This window comes from Microcebus murinus, chromosome 6 (assembly GCF_040939455.1).
Source record: "Microcebus murinus isolate Inina chromosome 6, M.murinus_Inina_mat1.0, whole genome shotgun sequence".
NCBI lineage: Eukaryota > Metazoa > Chordata > Mammalia > Primates > Cheirogaleidae > Microcebus > Microcebus murinus.
In genome coordinates, this window is record NC_134109.1 from 94,845,327 (window position 1) to 94,856,857 (window position 11,531).

General features: G+C 43.6%; 1 long non-coding RNA gene across 1 annotated transcript; it reads right to left on the reverse strand.

Moving 5' to 3' along the window:
- Positions 1-5,931: 5,931 nt before the first annotated feature.
- Positions 5,932-10,257, reverse strand: LOC142871399 (uncharacterized). The gene is made up of 2 exons (XR_012919648.1): positions 10,119-10,257; positions 5,932-6,111 (listed from the first exon to the last, which is right to left on the reverse strand). It is a non-coding gene; the product is annotated as an uncharacterized LOC142871399 (long non-coding RNA).
- Between the last annotated feature and the right edge of the window lie 1,274 nt (positions 10,258-11,531).

Below are 11,531 nucleotides of genomic sequence, written 5' to 3' on the forward strand. Positions count from 1 at the left end.
CGTTGCAGTTTTAATTTGTAATTCCCTGGTTAATAATGAGATGGGGCATCCTTTCATATGACTAAGTCATAAGTGTGCTCCTCTTCTATAAAATGCTTGCTCATGTCTTTTGCTAACTATTCTATGGTATCCTTTGTTTTGTCAAATGACACCATAGAACAATGATTGCTTCACAAGAATGATTATATGTTCTGGAAGTCCTTTGTGGTTCTATATTGCAAATATCTTCCCACCGTTTATATCATCTGCCTGCTCACGATTCCTTTTCCTATCTCAGATATTCCCTCCTGGACCATTTCCTCCTGCCTGAACCACATGGTGTAGAATTTCCTCTAATGGGAAACTTCTGGTGATTAGTGATCCATTTTTGTTTGTTTTATTTGAAATATCTTCATTTTGCTTTTATTTTAAAAAATCATTTAGATGGATTTAAATTTTTGTTAACAATTATTATCTCTCGGCACACTGAAGAGAGTATTCCACTGCCTCCTGGCTTCCACTATGATGGGCAAGAAGTCATCGGTGACTCTAATTGCCATCCTTTTGTGGAGGGTCCATCTTTTCTCTCTGGCTGCTGTTAAGATCATCTCTTTTTCTTTACTTTGTACTTAATAGAATTGTCTCTAAGTATGAGGTATCTAGGTGTGTTTTATTCTTTTATCCATTCCCCCCTCAGATTTGTTGAAAATTAATGTCTTTTGAAGAGTTTTGGAAAATTTCAGTCACTATCACTTAGAATAAAATCTTCTCCTCATGCCTGGCTAAAACTTCTAATTTGTCTTCTCTCTTTTTCCCCCACATTTTCTAACTTCTCAGATTTATAAACATGATAATTCCATTGCATCCACCTTCATTATTTCTAACTATATTTATTTTTCAGGTTAGTCCATCCATTGAAGTTTTAATTTCAATTATCATCTTTTTAATTTTTAGAAGTTATCTTGTTTGGTTCGTTTCCAAGTCTCCTTGCTCCCTGCTCAAACTTTCAAGCTTCTTGTTTAAGTTTTTAAACATATTTTGCAAACTTATTTTACTTTTGGTATTCAATATAGCCAGTCTCTGAAGCTCTTGCTGATCTATTTCTACTACCTAAAGTTTTTTCCCTCCTGGTTCTCTCAATCATAACATTTGTTTCCTTGTGTGTTTTGTGATTATCACCTATAAGTTGCTCATTTTCTTTGGACATCTATCTGTGGGAATTCTGAGAGGCAGCAGGATTCTTCCAGAATATATTTTTATTTATTCAATTGATCATGTGAGGTTGTACCAAATTGAGAACACTTTAAATTTTCAGAGTTATTATAGCTATTTCAGACCACACATATGGCATGAATTTACAAATGCAACTGAGAGTATTTTGTGCCAGGCCAAAGTGATTGTCTGGATTGAGACAGACTTTTCTTGCGTCTCTTTCTGCATTTACCAAAAACATGTGTATTCCTTTGGGATTCTAGCTTTATTTGAGAATCCCCTATGAGGTACTCTACTTTGTCAAGACCTGGACTTAAACTCTTGTCTCCTGTGCTCATATAATCTCCAAGGATGAAGCCTGAGGCTCTGGCGTTTGGCAGAAATTGCCAGGGTGCAAGCAAGTTTGCATATTCAATTACCTCCCAGGGTTCTTGGTTTCAGTTTGTTTGGAGCTCAGAGAATTTCTTACTTCGACGTCAGCTCACAGATGCATTTTAAAAGATTTTTAAAATATACTTTATCCAGCATTTCAGTTGTTTTGGAAGGGAAACTGTTCCAGCTATCTAATTTACTGTATTGCTGGAAACAGAAATGATGGCGCTGGTTTATTTTTAGCCAGAGCTCATTTCCGGATCACTCTGCACCTGTGAACCTGAACCAATTTGCATGAATGTGACTTCTTTTCCTAGCTAAAAAAGAATTTCCAAAGAGGAAAACCAATGAACTTCAATTTCCAAAGTGAAAAACAAATAGCATGCCAGTCTACCTGCCCCACTGACTCCCAGAATGATGACCCTAACCTGCATTCGAAACCATCGAGTCAAATGTACTGGTAAGAACAGCTGATGTTCATCAGGGTAAGGCTTATTAGCATTTGCCAAACACTGAGTGTATTATACATATTACCTCAAGCTTCACAGCAACCATCTGAAGTAGTCATTATTATGAGCTCCATTTTACAGATGAGCACACTGAAGAGCAAAATGTTTAAGCAATTTGTCCAAAGAACGTGGTAGAAGTGGGAGGCAGCTAGGATCCAGAGCGCACATTCTTGGCCTTGCTGTTCTGCTCTCTGTTAGAGGAAAAGCAACTGGTGAAAATCCAGCTGCCTGAGAAATACAGCCCATGTTGGATTGTCCAGAGAAAATTATTCCTCTAGCATCATGGTTCTTAACCTGAGCAGCCTGTCAGAAGCACCTGGGGAGTATATTCAAAATACATCCTGCACTTTCCACGTCGAGATGCTAATTTCATTGGTGTGAGGTTGGGCTCTGACCTCTTTACTTTGTCCAGTCTCCCAGGTATTCTGATGAACCACCTTGGTTAAAATCGCCCCTCTGTGAGTTATCCAGGGCTACCGCCCTGGAGAGCTGACTCTCTGCCTTCGTTTATGTTGGATCACTTTATCAGGGTTCAACTTCCCAGAAAAATGAATGTGGGGCAAGAAAGAGAGTTGTCGTCCAATTTGTCACATCTGAATGTCCTCAAGCAATTCGCCTTTCCCTAAAACTGAGCCTCAGTTTCTTCCTGTTGAAAATGAGAATGGTTTAGTGCTAATATTCAAGACTTGAGAGTTTCTGAGTGGTTGTTGAATAAACCCAGTGTCTTTTGAAAATTAGCACTCTGTATGTGCAGGCCAGCCTGGGAGGAGGGCAGCTCTGCCTTAAATTAGCTATGAGGATCGTTATGGCTTTCATACATCCATCACTCCACATGCGTGAATATTGGGGAGTGAGAGTCACCATAGCATGCTGCCACCTTAGTGATCCTGAATGGTTTCCAATACAGAAGACCCTCGCTGAAAGCTCCGAGCTCTCTCCTTCCTGGTTCAAGTGCTTTCAAAAAAGCAACAAGTGCAGTTTGACTGGGGAAGAGTCACTAAGGCACAAAGTCCTAAAAAAAAGGAGAGGCCCAGATTGAGAATGCCGCCCACCGCCACACACACACACACACACACACACACACACACACACACACACACACACACACACACACACACACACACGCCCTTCTTCCAAGGGTGCTGAAGCCATCTGGACAGAAAGAAGCTGCCTCTAAGGAATTTGGCTTCGTCGCGCCTGCGTATAAGAAATTCCATCACACAAGTTCCTCCGCGACAGAGCACCTGACTGCTCTGGACCCATGTGGTGACAACTCTCCTTCTCTGGCGGGTTCTGGCTCCAGGTTCTCATCACGGGCTTGGGCCTTCTATTCAGAGCCCCTGGCCGGGGCCCTCCCAGCCGGGCCGGACCTCTCTGGAGGGGACACCCCCCCACGGCCCCCCACGGGGTTGCACCTACCGCCTCGCCGTGCTCGCCGCCACGGGCCCGCAGGGCGGTGTGGGGCTGCTCGTTACCCCGCGTACCCCCGGGCTCTGCGGGGCCAGGGACGGAACTTTCCCCGCAAGCCGTCAGGTGCCGGAAGAACATGCTGGGTTTTCTTCCTGAGGCCCCCTGAGCGGCCGTGGGCCCCGCCTCATAACGCAGTCCCGTGCACGTGGGGGCTCCTCCCGGGCGACTGTCCCACCCGCCCCCCGCCTGTGTCCGGGTCACCAGCTAAGTCTGGCTCCGTCTCCGGGGCTGCCGGTGCGACAGGGCATACGTTCCCGAGGAGAGGCGCGGGGTCCTTATTCTGGTTCCCTCACAGCAGAGGTTTGTCAACCTCAGAGCTGGCTTGGAACGGCCGCTGGGAACTCTCTGGGGGAAGAGTGCAGGGCACAGGCGGCGGCGAGAGGACCTGGCTGGAGGTCAAATGGGGTAGTGCGCTCAGCGTGTCACCTGGCACCTAGCAGGGGTCCCGCACACCGGTGCCGGCGGGGCGACGGGTCTTCCACACGCTGTGGGGAGAACTTTACATATATTCCCCCTGAAAGCCTACTGAAGTTCCTGCAGGGTAAAAAGGTATCCTATTATCACCGTTGTATAGATGAAGGAGCAGGAACTTAGGTTAAGGGACTTTTCCAGTGCCACGCAGCCACTGGCAGAACCTGGTTTCAAATAGCAATGAGTTTTGACTCCAAAACCCAGATTCTCTCCATGGTTCCAGGCTGTCTCATTTCCCCTGGGAAAAAACACCAAGTTTCCCAATGCGTTTATGTCTTAAAATAACTAATAAAATAATATTTTTTTAAAAAATGTTAACAAGCGCTATGAGGAAAAAAGTTGAAATGCCAGTCATTACAATCAATGCGGGCATTGCAATTGAGCATAAAACTATGCCCTGGTTGCTTGAAAGCCCAAAGAGGGGGGAAAAAAATAAATAAAATATAAAATAAAAATAAAATAAAAATTTGTCTTCCCAGCCCTCCTTGTCTGGTGGCTTTTCTTTCTACCACCTCTATCCCTCAGCAGAAGGGTGCTAGCGCTTGGCACTTGATCCCCAGGGTAGCACCCCATGCCCTGGCCCCTCTTTCTTCCCCCAGCCTGCCAAAGATCATTTCTGCCTGCGTTCTTCTGGGCATGCATAGCAATCAGAGAATAAGCCATGTGCGACAAAGGGCTGAGCAGGCGGCACAGGCGGTTGCAGACCAGGGCAGAGTGTGGGGTTTGCACAGGAAGAGCAGTAAGCTCGACTCCAGTGGAGGAGGCGTCGCCCGTAGTTGGCAGGGCTGTAAGAGAGAATTCAGAACTGGGGCGTCTTCTGGGACCCTACTTGTTGCATCACGAGGTCCGTTGTCTACCATGGGTAAGGTTGCTCGTTCTCTTTGCAAGTCAGTCCAGGTCAAGCAAGCTTTACCAAGCAATCCTGGAAGAGCAGGACTGTTTCCCCGGACACCAGTGTCCCCTTCCTCCTGAGCTGGTGTAGGTAGGGCAAAGGCAGCTAATTAAATCCTCAACCCCAAGGCGGAGTAGGTCAACCTGTGGCTCCCACTTGCTGGGAGCTGTGCAGATATTTCAGGAGTCTAAGAATCCATGTGAGCACCAAACATTTCCTGTAGACTGAATATGTCTGCCATTATTATGAGCCACCATTTCACAAATGTGTGTGGACACTGTTAGGCCAGAGAGTTCCAGCTAGAAGAGAGTGTTGAACACAGCAGGCCCCATGACAGATATTCCACACTTGATTGCACACCTGCAACATACCCTTCTTTCTGCACAGCTCCAGATCCATATATCCTGATGACTACACACATCGCTGCACACAACTCACCTGCTCCCAGCAAGGAGGTGACCAAAGACATATGTTCTGCAGGTGCTGTGTGCAGTGGCCAAGTCATGTGGCCCCTTGTAAGGCTGGTTTTCTGCATCAAGCCCATGATCCTCTGATGATACACATTCCTCCAATGTTCCCTCTGACACCCTTTCTAAGGGTCATTCCTCATCATTCTATGAACTTGAGCCAAGTGGTGAATGTATATAATACACACCCCCAAAACACCTGGTAAACATGGCGGAATATAAACAGAACTTTCTTAAGCTAGCAATAGCTAAAGTGATATCTATTTTGTTTTTCAAAAAAAATAAGAGAGGGAATGAGGTATGATTACCCAATTTTCAGATACGTTAGCAGAGAGGGGAAAATATACCTGAGAGAGAGAGAGATCATGCCCTTACTTCTACACCTGGTCCTGAGGCTGCAGCTACCATTTATAAATCCCTTCTTTACCTTTTCCAGGTTCCCTTTGCTTTTTGCCCAATGGGGTAACTCTAACTTTTGCTATCAGAAAATCTTTTGGCTGCAAATAATATAAAATCCAATAGTGACTTGAACCAACTGCAAATACTGGAAAAGCTAACAGTGGCTTAAATAAACAAGGATTTATTTTTTTCAAACAGTAAGACATAGAAAGCAATTTCTGGCATTGGTATAGCAGGATTGGCAGGTCTCTGGGTCACATCTTCATTCTGCTCTCTCCCTTTGCTTCATGATCACGAGTTGGCCACCATGGGCATCACGGCCACATTCAAGGCAGGGAACCTGGACAGGAATATTGACACCAGCCTGCTTTATCTGGACTTTTTATCAGCAAAGACAAAGCTCTCCTAGGAGCTCCCAGCAGGCTTCCCCTATGTCTTCCCAGCCAACACTGGATCACGCCACCACTTCTGGCTGTGAAATCAAATGTGTAGCAAAGAGAAAGGGGAATGTCCTATTAGCTTAAACCAAACGTGATTCTTTAGCTGGGTCATGGCAGATAACCTTCCACCAAATAAAATGAGCAGAAAAGAGTAGGGGAATGGCTGGGGAGATAGAGCACCTGCCTACAGGGTCACAATTTTCTACTAACTTTTAGAGTCTCCTGCGCCCTATTTTACAGTAGCACCTTTCCTTGATAATCAACATCAAGCTCCTCTGCTACTACCTTGTATCTCCACCATTTAATCAAATTGCCAGTGGCAGACCTAGCCCCAAAGGATTTTTATCATGTCTCTTAGTGGAAGTGTCTCTCCACTGTGTGGTGAAACTTGCAGACCAGCAGAGTCTGGCCACAGCGGTGAGATTGCATCAGCAGGTGTAAGCACAAGAGCATCCCCACCTCCACCCAGACATGTCTGGATCTTTCCTCCTGGCTGTGGGAGGAGATGGCGCCATATAAAAGAACTTAAAATTACTAATGAATCTGTGGTTGCTTTTTCTCATTATGTCTTTTCTCAACCAATTGTTACCAGATCAAGGGTTATATGAGTGTCTGTGAAATAGTTCTGACTTTCAAAAGGGCTCCTCATGCTTGAAGGAACTTGAATTCCCACTGGTCCAGTGGGAGGATCTCTAGGAGTTAGGAGACTTTCGTGCTAAGCCTGGCTCTGCGGCTAGCTAACCAGCTATGTGACCTGGGAGAAACCATCTCCCCTTGGTGGACCTTCGTTTTGTGCTCTGTAAATTTGGCAGCTTGGACCAGAAAGTTGTGAAGATCCCTTCCAGTTTTACATTTTTCTACTAATTTATTAGGATCTTACAACTCTAAAATCCTATGATCCTATTACTTTCAGGGTTGAACCTTCTTGTTTTTCTTAGTTTGCCTCCACTTCAGACACCAAAAAATGGACATCTTCTCATTTCCCCTAAAGGGACTGGGCTTTTTCTCTGGATTAATTATCCTGAATGTTGCAGTAGTATGTAAGAAGACTCCCCGTGGTCAATGGTCATACTGTATTAATCACAACTTCCATCTTCAAAAATAAGAAAAAAGGGAAGAAGGAAGGAAGGAACTCCATTCAAAAAGTCTTAAATTCCCCAAAAGTAAAATAAAGCCAATTGAAACTGTCTGGATATTATTGGGGCCTTTCACCTTCTAGACTAATTGGCAATGCATCAAGAGTATCACAAGTTTCTAACAGAATTCATTAATGCCAAAGTTCATTCATTTACACGTGGTACAAAAACGGTGGTGTACTATGGCAAAATAAACCTTCATTTAAAAAATAAATGTTAAGACTGTTTGAAGATTTTTTAAAAATTAATTGTTTAGTTTTTCATGCCTCTCTTTCTTGCCCATAAATGACTTCCGGATGGGCTTACAGAGAACTCTGAGCTGGGAACCAGTTATCAAAACTGCTGGTTGCACTAAATTTATAATCTTAACCAAGTCCCTTTGTATTGTTTAGCTTTAAAAGAGAGATGATAATAATTAACACTCAGAGTTTTGGGAAATAACATGATAAAATATGCCAAGGTTTTTATAAACTATAAAATTAAAATTAAAATCTCACGGTCTAAAATGGAAATGATGAAAAAAGAATCATTTGTAAGATATATGATTTGTGATTAATAATTTTGTTTGAAGTTCAAAAGATCCTGCATATCTGAGAACTTTTTTTTTTTTTTTTTTTTTTTTTTGAGACAGAGTCTCACTTTGTTGTCCAGGCTAGAGTGAGTGCCGTGGCGTCAGCCTAGCTCACAGCAACCTCAATCTCCTGGGCTCAAGCAATCCTCCTGCCTCAGCCTCCCGAGTAGCTGGGACTACAGGCATGCGCCACCATGCCCGGCTACTTTTTTATATATATATATATCAGTTGGCCAATTAATTTCTTTCTATTTATAGTAGAGACGGGGTCTCGCTCTTGCTCAGGCTGGTTTTGAACTCCTGACCTTGAGCAATCCGCCCGCCTCGGCCTCCCAAGAGCTAGGATTACAGGCGTGAGCCACAGCGCCCGGCCCATATCTGAGAACTTTTAAGAGATGTTTGCCAAAATCCAAAGCAACTGACTGTGTATAGATACACACATGCATAAATACTCTCCTGTAGTAGGATTTTAGAAATTTGTTTTCATTTCTTTGGAAAAATATTGTTTTGCAGGTATATACATACGCCAAAACTTAATCAAATTGTACACTTAAAATATGTGGAGTTTATTATATATCAATTATGCCTTAATAAAGCTGGAAAAATATTAACTCTAAAATGTCACGTAATATTTAGAAGTAAATCCTGGTTAGCCCACTCGTCTGGCTTCCTTCTCCTGGATTTTCCTTTGTTAAAGTGGCTGAATGTCTATACAAATGGTGGTATTTTAGAACGATGGGGTTTAGGATAGGCTACCCCAAAATATGGCACCTTGGCATATTGAATGTTTTAAGCTGAAGGAATTTGAGAAACAGCCTGTGTAGGAAGGACACTTTGCCCTTCTCTTGAAGCAGGTCATAGACTGTCATGTGAGAGGTCCCCTTCTTATACCCAGAAGAAAAGAGCATCTTTATCTTCGAACACAAAGAGACCTAAGCTAAGCTAGGTTTCTCCTAGTTCATTACACTTAGCTCAGACCTCTTTATCCTGTCATGTTTTGCCACAACTTTCTACTCCTCAAATTGACCATAAAAACACTGGGGCTTAGCTACTTCCTTGGGTATTCCTTTCTTTATGAAGTCTCCTATGTCATGTACAACTTATGTTAAATGAATTGGTACACTTTTCTCCTATTAATCTGTCTTTTGTTACAGGAGCCCTAGCCAATGAACCTAAGATGGGTAGAAGGAAAAGATATTCTTCCTCCCCTATCAAGAGACAAAGGATAATAAAGAATCTCAGAAAGGAAAGAGAAGGGAAATAATTAGTGAGCACTTGCTATATGTCAGACATTGCACATAATCCTTTGATTTTTCCAAAATGCTGATGAGCTGGGTATCATTGTCTACTTTTTACTGAGAAGGAAACTAAGAGACAAAATAATGTCATAAAGTAGTATTCTTGACTTGTATGCTCGGTGGGGGTCACCTGGGGAGCTTCAATGACACTGGGTCCCACCCCAGAGATTGTGGCCTGGACTTTGGCATTTTTAAAAGATCCTCCAGGGATTCTATTGTGGGGGCAGTTTGGGAACCACTCTCCAAGACTACTTGGTGGAGATGTTCATTGCACCAGTTCTTTCCTACTCTCTGGGCAGACATTCAGCTGGGATACATCCGTGTGGCCATACAAGTTGTATGGATTTTGAACTAGCTTCATATCAGTTGGTAAACAGCTGCTGCCTCAAGCCCCTGTCCCCACCCCATCCCCCATAACTCCACTTCCTTGTCCTGGCTCCCTAGCCCCTCCCCCAAGATATCTCAGCCCAGCAACTAAAGAGTTGGAAGCCTCTGATTGGCTCTGCCTGTGCTAGAAAGGTTGTTATCTACCTTGAAGGTCACCTCTGGCAGTTTTAATGCTCATTCTCTTTTTATAATACTTCAGTGCACACGGACAGAGTCAGAAATAAAATTTTGGGCAAACAGCTTTGTGAGCGTAAGTTTACAAAGCTGAAGACCCCCACCCCCCACCTGTCTTTCATGCTGATACTAACTGGTAATGCCAACAGCAAACTGGGAACTTGGCTCCTCTTTTGCAAGAGACTGCTCAGAACTTTGAGGTCAAAACATGTTTTGCCGCTAAAAATATTCCAACAGCATAGTCAGGTGGACTCTGTGAGTTGTCTGAAAAACAAGAAACACTAAGAAAACAAAAGGAAAAAAAAAGAAAGACAGAAAAAAGATTCAGGAAATGATCTCACCTTTCCCAGCCAACTCCATCTTCCTGTGATACAAAGAAAGAGCGGGTCCAGCCAGTCAGAAGTTTGAGCAAGACATTCCCGTCCTCTCTGGGGCAAAGAGCAGGGCTTGCAGCCTTCCATCATTAGCCAGAGTAAACCAAACCGCATTACATAGGATGATGAAGCAACGTGCAAGGACAAGCTAGAAGCACGTGGCCTCTGCAAATCTGGTCAGAGATAGCAACGACAGAAAACGGAAACAATACGTTCCACTATTAGCTCATTCCCTTTCATAATTATTTGCAGAAAATATGAGCAGGGATAAAGATCTTGATCACCTCCTCTCTCTCTTTCTGCATCCCTAGCTTTATTGTCTTCAGAAAGTGGGACTTTCTTCATTCGTCGGCTGAGCAGATACCATTTGCCAGGAACTCTGCTAGGAGCTAGGGTGGAATTCAAGCCTGAGTGAGACATGATGTTGGTTCTCAGGAGCCCACAGATCAGGAGCAGACATGCAAACAAATAATTATACTGCACGCCGGGGTGAGCTGTAACAGACTCTGTGCAAGGTGCATGGGAACTCGGAGCAAGGAATAATTAGTCTGGCTGCTGGGTTAGGAAAGACGTCATGGAAAGGCAGTATCTGAAATCACACCACAGATGGATGGGTCCACATGAGCCCTGTGGTTTAATCCAACTCTGTCTTCAGATTCTATAAAAGAAGAGAGAGTACAATGGAGACACACACTGAGAGCAGCCCTGGACAGAACGCGCATATTCCTTAAAGGCTCAGACCAAGAGTCAGAACCTCTCTTTATACATCACTGAGCACCCAAGAAAGTGGTCCGTTAATATCTGCTGGGTCTTGAAAGGTATCAGACCAAGGTATGACTTAGACATGATATAGCAAAATTAAAGAATCAACCTTCAGTGAGAAAATGGTGGGTCCTCTTACTATGAATTATGCATTTCCCAGAAATGTCTTGTTCCCAGAAATTTCCCTGGAAAAACTCCAAAATACACTAATGAACTATTCCAAATGGCACAGGTTTTGATCATTTTGGGCCTTGGAATTCCAGTAAGGAAAACTGGGCATTCCAGTAAGGAAAAGTCCCATTGAAGATTTGGTTGGGTTTCATTTTTTCACTACCTTTCCCACTGTTTCTTTTTATGGGTTTTGCTGGGAGTGATGAAAGAAAGAAAGAAAGAAAGAAAGAAAGAAAGAAAGAAAGAAAGAAAGAAAGAAAGAAAGAAAGAAAGAAAGGAAGGAAGGAAGGAAGGAAGGAAGGAAGGAAGGAAGGAAGGAAGGAAGGAAGGAAGGAAGGAGGGAAGGAAGATCTTTAACTTCTGAAGGAAGGAAGGAAGGAAGGAAGGAAGGAAGGAAGGAAGGAAGGAAGGAAGGAAGGAAGGAGAAGGAAGGAAGGAAGGAAGGAA